The following is a 12,645-nucleotide window of genomic DNA, read 5'->3' on the forward strand; positions in this document are numbered from 1 at the left end:
AATCTTCTTGAATTGGAGAGACTTTGCTTGTGACCCAATATGTGGTCTATTTTGAAAATGTCCCATGTGCACTTGAGAAGAACGTATATTTTGTGGCTTTGGGGTGAAATGTTCTGAAGATGTCAATTAAGTCCATCTGATCTAGTGAGTCATTTAGGATTTCTGTTTCTTTGCTGATTTTTTGTCTAGAGGATTTGTCCACTGATGTCAGTGGTATATTAAAGTCCCCTACTATGATTGTATTGTTGTCAATCTCTCTCTTGATATCTTCCAGGAGTTTTTTTTATGTATTTGGGTGCTCCTGCATTGGTGCATATATGTTTATCAGGGTTATATCCTCTTGTTGTATTGATCCCTTTAGTATTATGAAGTGGCCTTCCTTATCTCTTGTTATGGCCTTCATTTTGAGGTCTATTTTGTCAGATATAAGTATTGCTACCCCAGCTTTTTTTTCATTTCCATTTGCCTGAAAGATATTTTTCCATCCCTTCACTTTCAGTCTGTGTGATTCCTTGTTCTGAGGTGGGTCTCTTGTAAACAGCAGATGTATGGGGCATGTCTTTATATCCATTCAGCCACTCGATGTCTTTTGGTTGGAGCATTTAGCCCATTTACATTTGAAGTTATTATTGATAGGTACTTGTTTGTAGCCATTTTTATTTTTTTGTGTCTGTGTTCCTTCTTCCCTTTTTATTTCTTCTTTTTACACCGGTCCCTTTAGCATTTCTTGCATTGCTGGCTTGGTAGTGATAAACTCCCTTAGCCTTTTTTTTTTTTTTTTTTGTCTGTGAAGCTCCTTATTTCCCCTTCAATTTTGAATGATAGCCTTGCTGGATAGAGTATTCTTGGATTCAGTCCCTTGCTTTGCATCACTTTGTAAATTTAAAAATATGGAATGCTTCACAAATTTGCGTGTCATCCTTGTGCAGGGGCCATGCTTATCTTCTCTGCATCGTTCCAGTTTTAGTATATGTGCTGCCGAAGCTAGCACTCAAGTTACATTCTTAATGTATGCTGCTATGGTCCCAGTTGATATTTTTGCTGCTAGTCACATCTTTGTCAGCTAAAGACCAGATGTGAAATTTTTATCAGAAAATAAAAAAGAACTTCAGTCCTTCTCACTATCAGTAATACAATTACTTTCTTTGTGTTACCACTGATATTTCAAAACACACTTTATTCAATATTTCTGGGTTTTAAAATGAAAGGTTTGGAGAAGGAAAGGGAATTAGTAATGGCTTATTAATGGCCTGTGGCAAACCATGCTTTTCAAATTGATGATTTGAAGAAGGAAAAGTGCTTTGAGAGAAATAAGTATTGTGGAACAGTAAATAAATCTTCACTAGACCCTGAAATAGATGAACAGAAAGTAAAATTATTCAGATCTCTCTCTTCCTCTCTCCCTCTCTCCCTCCCTCCCTCCCTCCCTCCCCTCCCCTCCTCTTCTCCTCTCCCTCTCCCTCTCCCTCTCCCTCTCCCTCTCCCCTCTCCCTCTCCCCTCTCCTTATTCTCCCCCCCTCCACCTCTCTCTGAGAATTAGTTCTTTGCACATTCATGGAGGAAGCCACCAGGGGGCCTCGTGGTGTGCAGGCTAGGTAATTGGAGTTGAGGTTAACATGGCTGCATCCCTTCCACCCACGTGGTGGGATGCCGAGGTCCCGTTCAACTGCAAATGCCACTTTCTTTCTTTTTTTCCCTTGCTAAATGTCTATGAAAATGAGAGAAAAAAAGCCAATCCATTTCAAAAAAATTCTATATCTGAGGTAGAAAACCTGAAGTCTAAAGGGCTGAATCTAGGCTATGGTTAATAACAGTTACATATATGATGGCAATTCTGGAAACCCATTTTAGTTGCAGGTTCAACTTGAATAGCATTGTTAGTGTGGATAATTACAACTACCTGCCAGTGAGCAACTAGCACATTGTGAACTTTGTTGCTGGTCATATCTGTCAGGATTTGGCATAAGTTACATCACCCTGTAGAGGACCCAGTCCTCCTTGTTCCTCTGAGGAACTCTTTTAATATTTCTGTGCTCCCTCCCCCAAGTTTGTATAGGCTTTTGCTTTTAATCACCTGCTTCTCTCCAGAAAACTGCCCTGGGACTCCTGAGCCACTTTGTCTGTGAGCACAGCAGATCCCCATACCCTGAAGGTGTGGCCTATAGCTAGTGGAAGATGGTGTGAGGTTTTGAAGGCCCAGCTCTCTTGTCTCAACCTAGGTCAACCTCTGTGGTGTAACTAGCTTCCTGGGGTAATTTAATATTTCCTGGGGTAAGCACTTCTGTGGGATCTGGATGGGGCTGGAACTATGACTAAAATTGTACCCTCACTTGACTTCTTCCTTTTCCCAGTTCCGCTTCCATCACCCCCTTCATGGTTTCTCTGGGAACCACGTCCTTAATAAGTCACTTGCACGTAAATCCTCATATTAGGGTCTGTTTCAGGTAAACATGACTCAAGGCATCGCTGAGTATTTTAAGAAGAAATGGATTTAACACAGGGAACCAGGTGCTTTCAGAATTACTGAAAGGAAGCAGGAATCAGAGGCTATAATTGAGTTTAAGGATGTACTGCCACAGTCACAATCCCAGGGAGCACAACTGCCTCTCTACAGTCAAAGCTGGTGGCTAGACAGCAGCACACCATGCCTGGCCAATATCAGGGAGACACGTGTGTTTAAGACGTTGTTTCTAGCTGGGCCCTTCCAAATCTAGAGCAAGTGGTATCTGACTCAATTCCAATTTCTTTATTATAATTTTTATTAAACTTATTGGGGTGATATTGGTTAATAAAAGTATATAGGTTCAGGTGTATAGTTCTGTAATACATCATCTGTATATTGTATTGTGTGTGTTCAACACCCAAGTCAAGTCTCCTTCCAAAACCATTTATCCCCCCTTTGCTCTCTTCTACCTCCCACAGCTCCCCTTTCCCCGTGGTAATCACACACTGTTGTCTGTGTCTATGAGTTTTTTTCCTTAATCCCTTCACCTTTTCCACCCAGTTCCCCATCACTTCTACCCTCTGACAGCTGTCAGTCTGTTCTCTGTACATATGAGTCTATGTCTATTTTGTTTGTTAGCTTATTTTGTTCATTAGATTCCACATATGGGTGAAATCATATGGTACTTGTCTTTCTCTGACTGGCTTATTTCATTTAGCATAATGCTCTCCAGGTCCATCCGTGTTGTCACAGAAGGTAAGATTTTCTTCTTTCTAAAGGCCAAGTATTATTCCATTGTGTAAATGTACCACTGATGGACATTTGGGCTGCTTCCAAATCTTGGTTATTGTAAATAACAGTGCAATGAGCATAGGGGAGCATATATTATTTTGAACTAATGTTTTGGGTTTCTTTGGATATATTTCCATAACTAGAATTGCTGGATCAAATGGGAGCTCCATTTTTAATTTTTTGAGGAACCTCCAACTGCTCCCCACCGTGGCTGCATTAATCTGCATTCCCACCAACAGTGCAGGAGGGTTCCCTTTTCTTCACATCCTCCCCAGCACTTGTTGTTTGTTGATTTATTGATGGTAACCATTCTGACAGGTGTAAGGCAATATCTCATTGTGGTTTTAATTTGTATTTCTCTGATGATTAGTGGTACTGAGCATCTTTTCATATGTATATAGGCATCTGTATACTTTCTTTGGAGAAGTGTCTGTTCAGATTCTTTGCCCACTTTTTAATTAGATTGTTTTGTGGGTTTTTTTGGTGTTGAGTTTTGTAAATTCTTTATAAATTTTACATGTTAACCCCTTATCAGATGTAACATCAGTGAATATGTTCTCCGATTCAAAGGGTTGTCTTTTCATTTTGTTGATGGTTTCTTTGGCTGTGCAAAAGCATTTTTAGTTTGATGTAGTCCCATTTGTTTATTTTTTCTTTTGTTTCCCTTGCCTGAGGAGATATGTCAGAAATAAATATTGCTATAAGAAATGTCCAATATTTTACTGCCTACGTTTTCTTCTAGTATTTTTATGGTTTCAAGTATAACAATTTAAACCTTTAATCCATTTTGAGTTTATTCTTGTATATAGTATAAAAGGTGGTCTAGTTTCATTTTTTGGATGTATCTGTCCAACTTTCCAAATACCATTTATTGAATAGACTATCTTTACCTTATTGTATGTTTTTGTCTCATTTTGTCAAATATTAATTGACCATAAAGGCATGAGTTTATTTCTGGCCTCTCTATTCTGTTCCACTAATCTAAATGTCAGGTTTTATGCCAGTACTATGCAGTTTTGATTGCTATGGCCTTGTAGTATAGTTTAATATGAGTTAGTATGATTTCTCCAACTTTGTTCTTCTTTCTCAAGATTGTTGTGGCTATTTGGGTTTTTTTGTGATCCCATATACATTTTTGAAATATTTGTTCTAGTTATGTGAAATATGCCATTGGTATCTTGATAGGACTTGCATTAAATCTATAAATTGCTTTGGGTAGTATGGACATTTTAATGATGTTAATTCTTTCTATCTATGAACATGGTATATGCTTCCACTTATTTGCATCTTCTTCAATTTCTTCCTGCAGTGTCTTATGATTTTCTGAGTACAGGTCTTTTATATCCTTGGTTAAATTTATTCCTAGGAGTAAGGGACAGTTTAGCTTTACTCACAAGATTCGTCACTCTATGATTATGTAGGTACACCCAGCACAGAAATCTACATACAATGCCATTAAGAGGTTCTTAATTCACACATACTGAGGAGCATGTAAAATAACTGAACCCACAGTTATCTTAGAAGATATCTCATTTCAATGAACTACACATGTTTACTTGGAATGTGTTTCTTATATGCTTCCTATTCTGCTGCACTAAGGAGCTGGTGACAAGTCTTTGCACCAAGGCCAAGGGAGGAGTCTCTATGCTGATCTGGTCAAAGTTTCTCTTCAGGTTCCATGATGCTCTTGTTCTCTTATGGTTGATTGTGCTAAAATATCTTTTCTTTGCTTCAGTTTCTCCTGTTGCAAATCTTATTTTGAGTTTATGCACTTTTTCAAAGTCTCTAGTCTACTCATTAGTCCTAGGAATAGCTCAGCGACACAAACCCTTTCTCCTTTATTCATTCAGCAAATGTGAAAAAAAGCTACTACGTGACAGACCTAATGACAAGGTAACAGAAAGCAAGACCAACACAGTATCTGACCTCTCCTCTGGGAGCCAGAGTCTAATGAGGAGCACAGATATTGGACGTGCGTGCGTGCGCGTGTATGTGTGCGCGTGCACACGTGTATGCAAATGGAACTATAGGGAGTGAATTACAGAGTTCTCTGCAATACACAGATGTACCACAGCCAGACTTAAAATACCAGGGAATTGAGGGAGTTACATGTAAGGAAACATTTTCCAACCATTTTTACTATGACCCACACTAAGAAATACAATTTAGAGTACAACACAACATACATACACATACAAAATCAAAACATTATTTCATAAAACATTTATTTTTCTATTTTATTTTTTTATATGTTGTTTTCTTTGCTGGTAAATGCCTACTAGAGTAGGAACTAAGAGTAACAGACACATATTCCAAAACACAATGCACAAATTCCTGGAATAAATGCATGTTAATTCATTCTTCTCACCCTTCTGTTGTGCTTATGATCTATTTGCAAATAGCTTTTGGGTGCCTTCCTGTTTTGCCAAGATCAGAAAGTAAAAACTACATTTTTCAAACTTCCTTATAGCTGAGCTTTTAATTTGAAATAGGTTATGCAAGTTAGCTGCAGTATCATCATTAGAAAGTTGGAATTGTAGGGGATTTTAACACCCCATTGGTATCAATGGATGATCTTCCAGACAGAAACAGTGGCTTTAAATGACACACTGGATCAGATAAATTTCATTGATATCTTCAGAGCATTTTACCCCAAAGTGAAAAAATATACATTCTTTTCAAGTACACATGGAACATTTTCTTGGACCGCATGTTAGGACACAGAACAAGTCTCAATAAATTTAAGAAGATTGAAATCATATCAAGCATCTTTTCTGACCATGATGGTATAAAACTAGAAATCAGTCAGTCACGAGAAAAAAACCTGAAAAACACACAAAGACATAGTGGCTAAATAACATGTTATGAAACGATGAATAAGTTAACAATGAGATCAAGGAAGAAATCAAAAGTTACCTTGAAACAAGTGAAAATGAGAGCACAACAATCTAAAACCTAAGTGACACAGCGAACACAGTCCTAAGAGGGAAATTCATTACAGGCTACCTCAAGAAACAAGAAAAATCTCAAATAAACAATCTAACTTTCCACTTAGAGGGACTTGGAAAAGAAAAACAAACAAAGCCCAAAGTGGGTAGAAGAAAGGAAGTAATAAAGATCAGAGCAGAAATAAACAAGATAGAGTTTTAAAGAATACAAAAGATCAATGAAACTAACAGCTGATTCTTTGGAAACATAAAAAGACTGACAAACCTTTAACCAGACTCATGAAGAAAAAAAGACAGAGGTCCCAAATAAATAAAATCAGAAATGAATGAGGAGAAGTAACAATTGACACCAAAAAGTACATAGAATTTTAAGAATTATAACAAACAATTATATGCTGACAAATTGGACAATCTGGACAAAATGGATAAATTCCTAGAAGCATACAATCATCCAAAACTGAATCAGGAAGAATTAGAAAACCTGAATAAGCCAACAACAATGATGAAATTGAAGCAGTAATAAAAAAAACTCCCAGCAAACAAAAGCCCTGATCTGGATGGCTTCACAGGGGAGTTTTACCAAACACTTAAAGAAGAACTAACACTTCTCCTTCTCAAACATTTCCAAAAACCCAAGAGGAAGGAACACTTCCAAGATTTGTTTACAAGACCAGCATTATTCTAAATCCAAAATCAGATAAAGACATTACAAAGAAAAAGAATTACAGGCCAATATCTCTGATGAACTAGATGCTAAAATCCTCAACAAAATTTTAGCAAATTTGATCCAGAAATCCTATATAATAAAGAGGCAATATGCAAATTGATCATCACACCCTCGCACAAAGATGGCCACTCCCATGTGGTCACAAGATGGCCGGCAAGGGAGTGCAGTTGGGGGCGATCAGGCTGGCAGGGGAGGACAGTTAGGGATGACCAGCCCGGCAGGGGAGTGGTTAGGGGGCAATCAGGCTGGCAGGCAGAAGCAGTTAGGGGAAATCAGGCAGGCAGGCAGGCAAGCAGTTAGGAGCAAGCAGTCCCGGATTGTGAGAGGGATTCCAGATTGGAGAGGGTGCAGGCTGGGCTCAGGGACCCCCCCCCCCCCAGTACTCGAATTTTGTGCACTGGGCCTCTAGTCCTATGTAATAAAGAACTAATATGCAAATGGCCAGGGGACCTGAGGCCGCACCCCCCGCCCCAGCTCTGCGGCTGGGGGACTTGAAGCTGGGCCAGGGGAACTGAGGCTGCACCCCCTGCCTGGCGGGGCTTGATGGGGACCTGAGCCAGGCTGGGGGACCACAGGCTGCACCCCCCACCTGGTGCCAGGCCAGGGGACCTGAGGCTGCACCCCCCACACAGCAGGGCTTGATGGGGGTGGGGCTGGTCGGGTCTGGGTCTTGTGCGATTTCGAGGCACACGCGGGTGGACGGGGACTTGACTCTGGGTTCCACAGTGCGCCCCAGACTCTGACAGGAGGGAGATCTTCATATGCATTTTACTAATTTTCTTTCATCTCCTACACTTCTATTATAGAGAAAGGGCAAATAGCAATATTAAAATATTTCCTCTAATTAATTCTCTTTTAAAATGCACAAATTTCATGCACTGGGCCACTAGTACATTAAAAAGATCATACACCATGACCAAGTGCGATTCATTCCAGGGATGCAAGGCTGGCACAATACACACAAATCAATAAATGTGTTAATCACATAAACAAATTGAAAGCTCAAAATTGCATGATCATATCAATAGATGCAGAAAAGCATTAGACAAAATCTAATGCCCATTTTTTATAGAAACTCTCAGCAAAGTGGGAATAGAGGGATCATATCTCAACATAATAAAGGCCATGTATGACAAACCTACAGCCAACATCACACTCAATGGGCAAAAACTAAAACCATTTCCCCTCAGAATGGGAACAAGTGGATGTCCACTTTCACCACTCTTATCCAACAAAGTACTGGAAGTCCTAGTTGCAGCAATTAGACAAGAAGAAAAATAAAAAAGCAGCCAAATTGAAAGGAGGAAGTAAAACTGTCATATTCACAAATGACATGATATTGTATATAAAAACTCTAAAGACTCCACCAAAAAACTACTAGATTTCATAAATGAATTCAGCAACATAGCAGGATACAAAATTAATACAAAATTAGCAGGAATCGATGGCACTTTTATACATCAATAATGAACTCTCAGAAAGAGAAACTACAAAAAAAAATCTAATTTACCATTGCAACAAAAATTAAGATACTTAGGAATAAACTTAACCAAGGAGGTAAAAGACTTGTACTCAGAAAACTACAGGATGTTGAAAAAGAGATAGAAGAAGATATAAACAAATGGAAGAATATACCGTGTTTATAGATTGGTAGAATTAACATTATTAAAATGTCCATACTACCCAAAACAATCTATAGACTCCATGCAATCCCTATTAAAATACCAACGGTATGTTTTGCAGATCTAGAACAAATATTCCAAAATGTATATGAAACCAAAAAAAAAAAAAAATCCCGAATAGCTGCGTCAATCTTGAGAAAGGAGAACAAAGTTGGAGGGATCACAATACTGGATATCAAGTTATATTATAAAACCACTGTAATCAAAACAGCCTGGTACTGGCACAAGAACAGACATATAGATCAATGGACAGAACAGAGACCCCAGAAATCGACCTAAGCCATTATGCTCAATTGATATTTGAAAAATTAGGCAAGAGTATAGAGTGGAGTTGGGAATAAATGGTGTTGGGAAAATTGAACAAGTACACACAAAAAAATGAAACTAGACCACCAATTTACACCATACACAAAAATAAACTCAAAATGGATAAAATACTTAAAATGTAAGTTGTGAAACCATAAAAATCCTGGAAGAAAATGTAGGCAGCAAAATATCAGACATCTCACAAAGCCAAATTTTCACTGATCCATTCCCTAGGGCAAGAGAAACAAAGGAAAAAATAAACAAATAGGGCTACATCAAATTAAAAACCTTCTGAACAGCAAAAGAAACTAGCATCAAAATGAAAGGGAACCCACTGTTATAGGAGAACATATTTGCCAATGATACATCTGGTAAGGGGTTAACTTCCAAAATATATAAAGTACCTGTACAACTCAACACAAGGAACACAAACCAACTAAAAAGTGGGCAGAGGACTAAATAGACACTTCTCCAAAGAGGACATACAGATGGCCAAGAGACATGTGAAGAAGTGCTCCAAGTAACTAATCACCAGAGAGATGCTAATTAAAATGACAATAAGGTACCATCTCACACCTGTCAAAATGGCTATCCATCAACAAATCTACAAATGACAAGTGCTGGCAAGGATGCAGAGAAAAGGGAAGCCTAGTACACTGCTGGTGGGAATGCAGAACAGTGCAGCCACTGTGGAAAACCGTATGGAGTTTCCTAAAAAAATTAAGATTGGAACTGCCATTTGACCCAGTGATCCCACTTGTAGGAATATATCCTAAGAATCCCAAAATACCAATCAGAAAAAAATGTATGCACCCCTTTGTTCATAGCAGTGCTATTTACAATAGGTAAGATCTGGAAACAGCCCAAGTGGGCATCAAAAGATGAGTGGATAAAAAAGCTGTGCTAGCCCTGGCTGGTTTGGCTCAGTGGATGGAGCATTGGCCTGTGGACTGAAGGGTTCCAGGTTTGATTCTGGTCAAGGGCACATGCCCGGGTTGTGGGCTCAATCCCCCGGTGGGGAGTGTGCAGGAGGCAGCCGATCAATGATTCTCTCTCATCATTGATCTCTCTCTCTCTCTCTCTCTCTCTCTCTCTCTCTCTCTCCTCCTTCCTCTCTGAAATCAATAAAAATATATTTTAAAAAAGCTGTGGTACATTTATACCATGGAATACTATGCAGCTGTAAAAAAGAAGGCTCTCTTACCCTTTGAGACAGCATGGAGCGACCTGGAGAATATTAGGCTAAGAGAAATGAACCAGTCAGAGAAAGACAAGCATCACATGATCTCACTAATATGTGGAATCTAGTGAACAAGGTAAACTGATGAACATAATAGATCCAGAGACATAGACGCATGGAATAGGCTGACGAATCTCTGAGGGAAGGTGGGTGGGGGATTGCTGGGAAGAGACTAACCAATGAACTTATATGCATATATGCATAATCCATGGGAACAGATAATAGTAAGGTGGTGGCAGGTATGGGGTAGAGGGTAGTCAATGGAGAGAAAAGGGGACATCTGTAATACTTTCACCAATAAAGATAGATTAAAAAATAAAATAAATGAATAAAGCTGGCATATATTAAATGGTTCTTATGTAGCAGGGACTGGGCTAAGAACATTATGTCATATAATTCTTACAACAACTCTGCAAAGTTTTAACTGCATTTTATAGGTCAGGAAAGTCAGACTCAGAGAGAGTAACGATCTTGCTCAAGGTGGTAGAGCTAGTGTGGAATCAAACCCAGATCTGTCTCACTCCTGAGCCCAGGCTCTTAACCACCCTGGCAAGGCAAGTGGTGACTAATTGTCTAATCCTTCCCCTTGCCCTTAATTATTGCTTTCTGCTTCTTTGTGGCCTGAGCTTTATTTCAGTTTTTCCTGTGGTTGATGGTCTATGTTCATATACCATAATTGCAAAAAACCTATGTGGATGGCCAAGAAAAACTTCCCCTTCAGATTGCAATTGCTTGGAAACATTTGCCTTATTCCCTAAGCTCTCATTTATGGCTGGAATGCATAAGTATTCCTCGTTAGTCTGCTTGTTCATTTATTTTAAAAATTGTTTAGTACTTGCTATGTATCACACAGAATTCTAGACATTGGGAATATTAACCAAGTCCCTTCTCATTAGAGGAGATAAACAATTCAATTTATATTTGACATATATAATATGAAAAGTGGAAGTAAGTACAATAATAAAAGTGATAATGGGAGATAGTGACAGCTGCATATGTATGTGAGTGTGTAACTTATTTTCTCTAGGGTGGTCAGGAAAAACTTTTATGATAGGATGACATTTGAACAAGGACATAAAAATAAGAGAGAGAGAGAGAGAGAGAGAGAGAGAGAGAGAGAGAGAGACACCTATGGGAATGCGGGGTAGCAGTTTTCAGGTTGACGACCAGCAGGTGTAAAGGCTCTGAAGTAGAAGTGCACTTGGCTTCTTTGAGAAACAGTAAGGAGTTCCATGTATGTGAAATAAAGTGAGTGAGGGGAAAATGGTAAAGAGAAGGGCAAGAAGCTACAGGGCCTTATAGGCTCTGTTAAGGACTTAACCTTTATTCAAAGTGAGACATTATAGAGCACTTATCAAAGGAGTTATATGATCTGATTTACTTTTTATTTTTATAAAGTTTATTATTTATTATTTTAAATCCCCATCTGAGGATATTTTCCCATTGATTTTTAGAGAGAGTGGAAGAGAGAGGGAAAGACAGAGAGAAATATCGATATGAGAGAAACACATGGATTGGTTGCCTCCTGCATGTGACCCATCCAGGGCCCAGGACAGGGAGGAGCCTGCAACCGAGATACACGCCCTTAACCTGAATTGAACCTGGGACCCTTCGGTCTGCAGGCCGATGCTCTATCCACTGAGCCAAACTGGCTAGGGCTGCTTTACTTTTTAGAAGGATGACTCCAGTTGCTGGAGGAAGGCTACAATAAAGTGAACAAACATGGAAGCCAGACCAAAGAGGAGGCTATGGCAGTACACTCGGTGTGATATGGATTGGATTAGCATGTGATGGTGGATCTGGAGAAAAGAGGTGGGATCCTGGACATAGTGTGAAGATAAGTCTAATGGCTGTAGAGCTCAGGTGAGTGGACAGAATGAGATATTTAAGGGCAGTTGTCACATAGAGCTGGGACTGAATGAGACGTCTGAAGAGGGAATGTAGATAGAGGGTAGCAGAGGCCCTAGAGTTGAACACTGGGACACCACAATGATTACAGTTTGTAGAGGTGAAGTGGAGCCAGCCAAAACAGCTGAGAAGGAGTGAACAGTGATGGACCAGGAAAACCAAAAAGTGTGGCTTCTTGGCCAGAGCCGAGTGAAGAAAGTGTTTCAGAAAGGAATGAGAGGTCAATTACATCAAATACTGCTAGAGATTGAACAGGATGGGTTGGATGACTGAGGATTAACCAATAGATTTGACGCTGTTGAAAATGTTGACACTTTTGGTAAGAGCTGTTTAGGGGAGTGGTGGCATTGAATGAATGAAAAAAGAAGTCCTGGAAATAGCAGGTAGAGGTAGCTCTTTCTTGAAGTTTTGCAGAAAAGTGGGCTGGAGAAGGATATTGATAAAGAAATGTTTAAATTTGGTTTTTAATGATAGAAGAAATGACAGCATGCCTGTTTGTTAATAGGAATGATCCAGCAGAGAGAAGTTAGCCTTAGATATAAGAGTTGGTTTGTCCACCTTTGAAATGGGAGGGAAGGCAATGTCCATGGTCATAAATG

General features: G+C 39.3%; 1 non-coding gene across 1 annotated transcript; it reads right to left on the minus strand.

Annotated features, from left to right (window-relative positions):
* Positions 1-884: 884 nt before the first annotated feature.
* LOC111825376 lies at positions 885-991 on the minus strand. Its single transcript, XR_002828541.1, has one exon. It is a non-coding gene; the product is annotated as a U6 spliceosomal RNA (small nuclear RNA).
* Between the last annotated feature and the right edge of the window lie 11,654 nt (positions 992-12,645).

The sequence above is a fragment of the Myotis lucifugus genome, unplaced genomic scaffold (genome assembly GCF_000147115.1).
Source record: "Myotis lucifugus unplaced genomic scaffold, Myoluc2.0 scaffold_23, whole genome shotgun sequence".
Taxonomy (NCBI): domain Eukaryota; kingdom Metazoa; phylum Chordata; class Mammalia; order Chiroptera; family Vespertilionidae; genus Myotis; species Myotis lucifugus.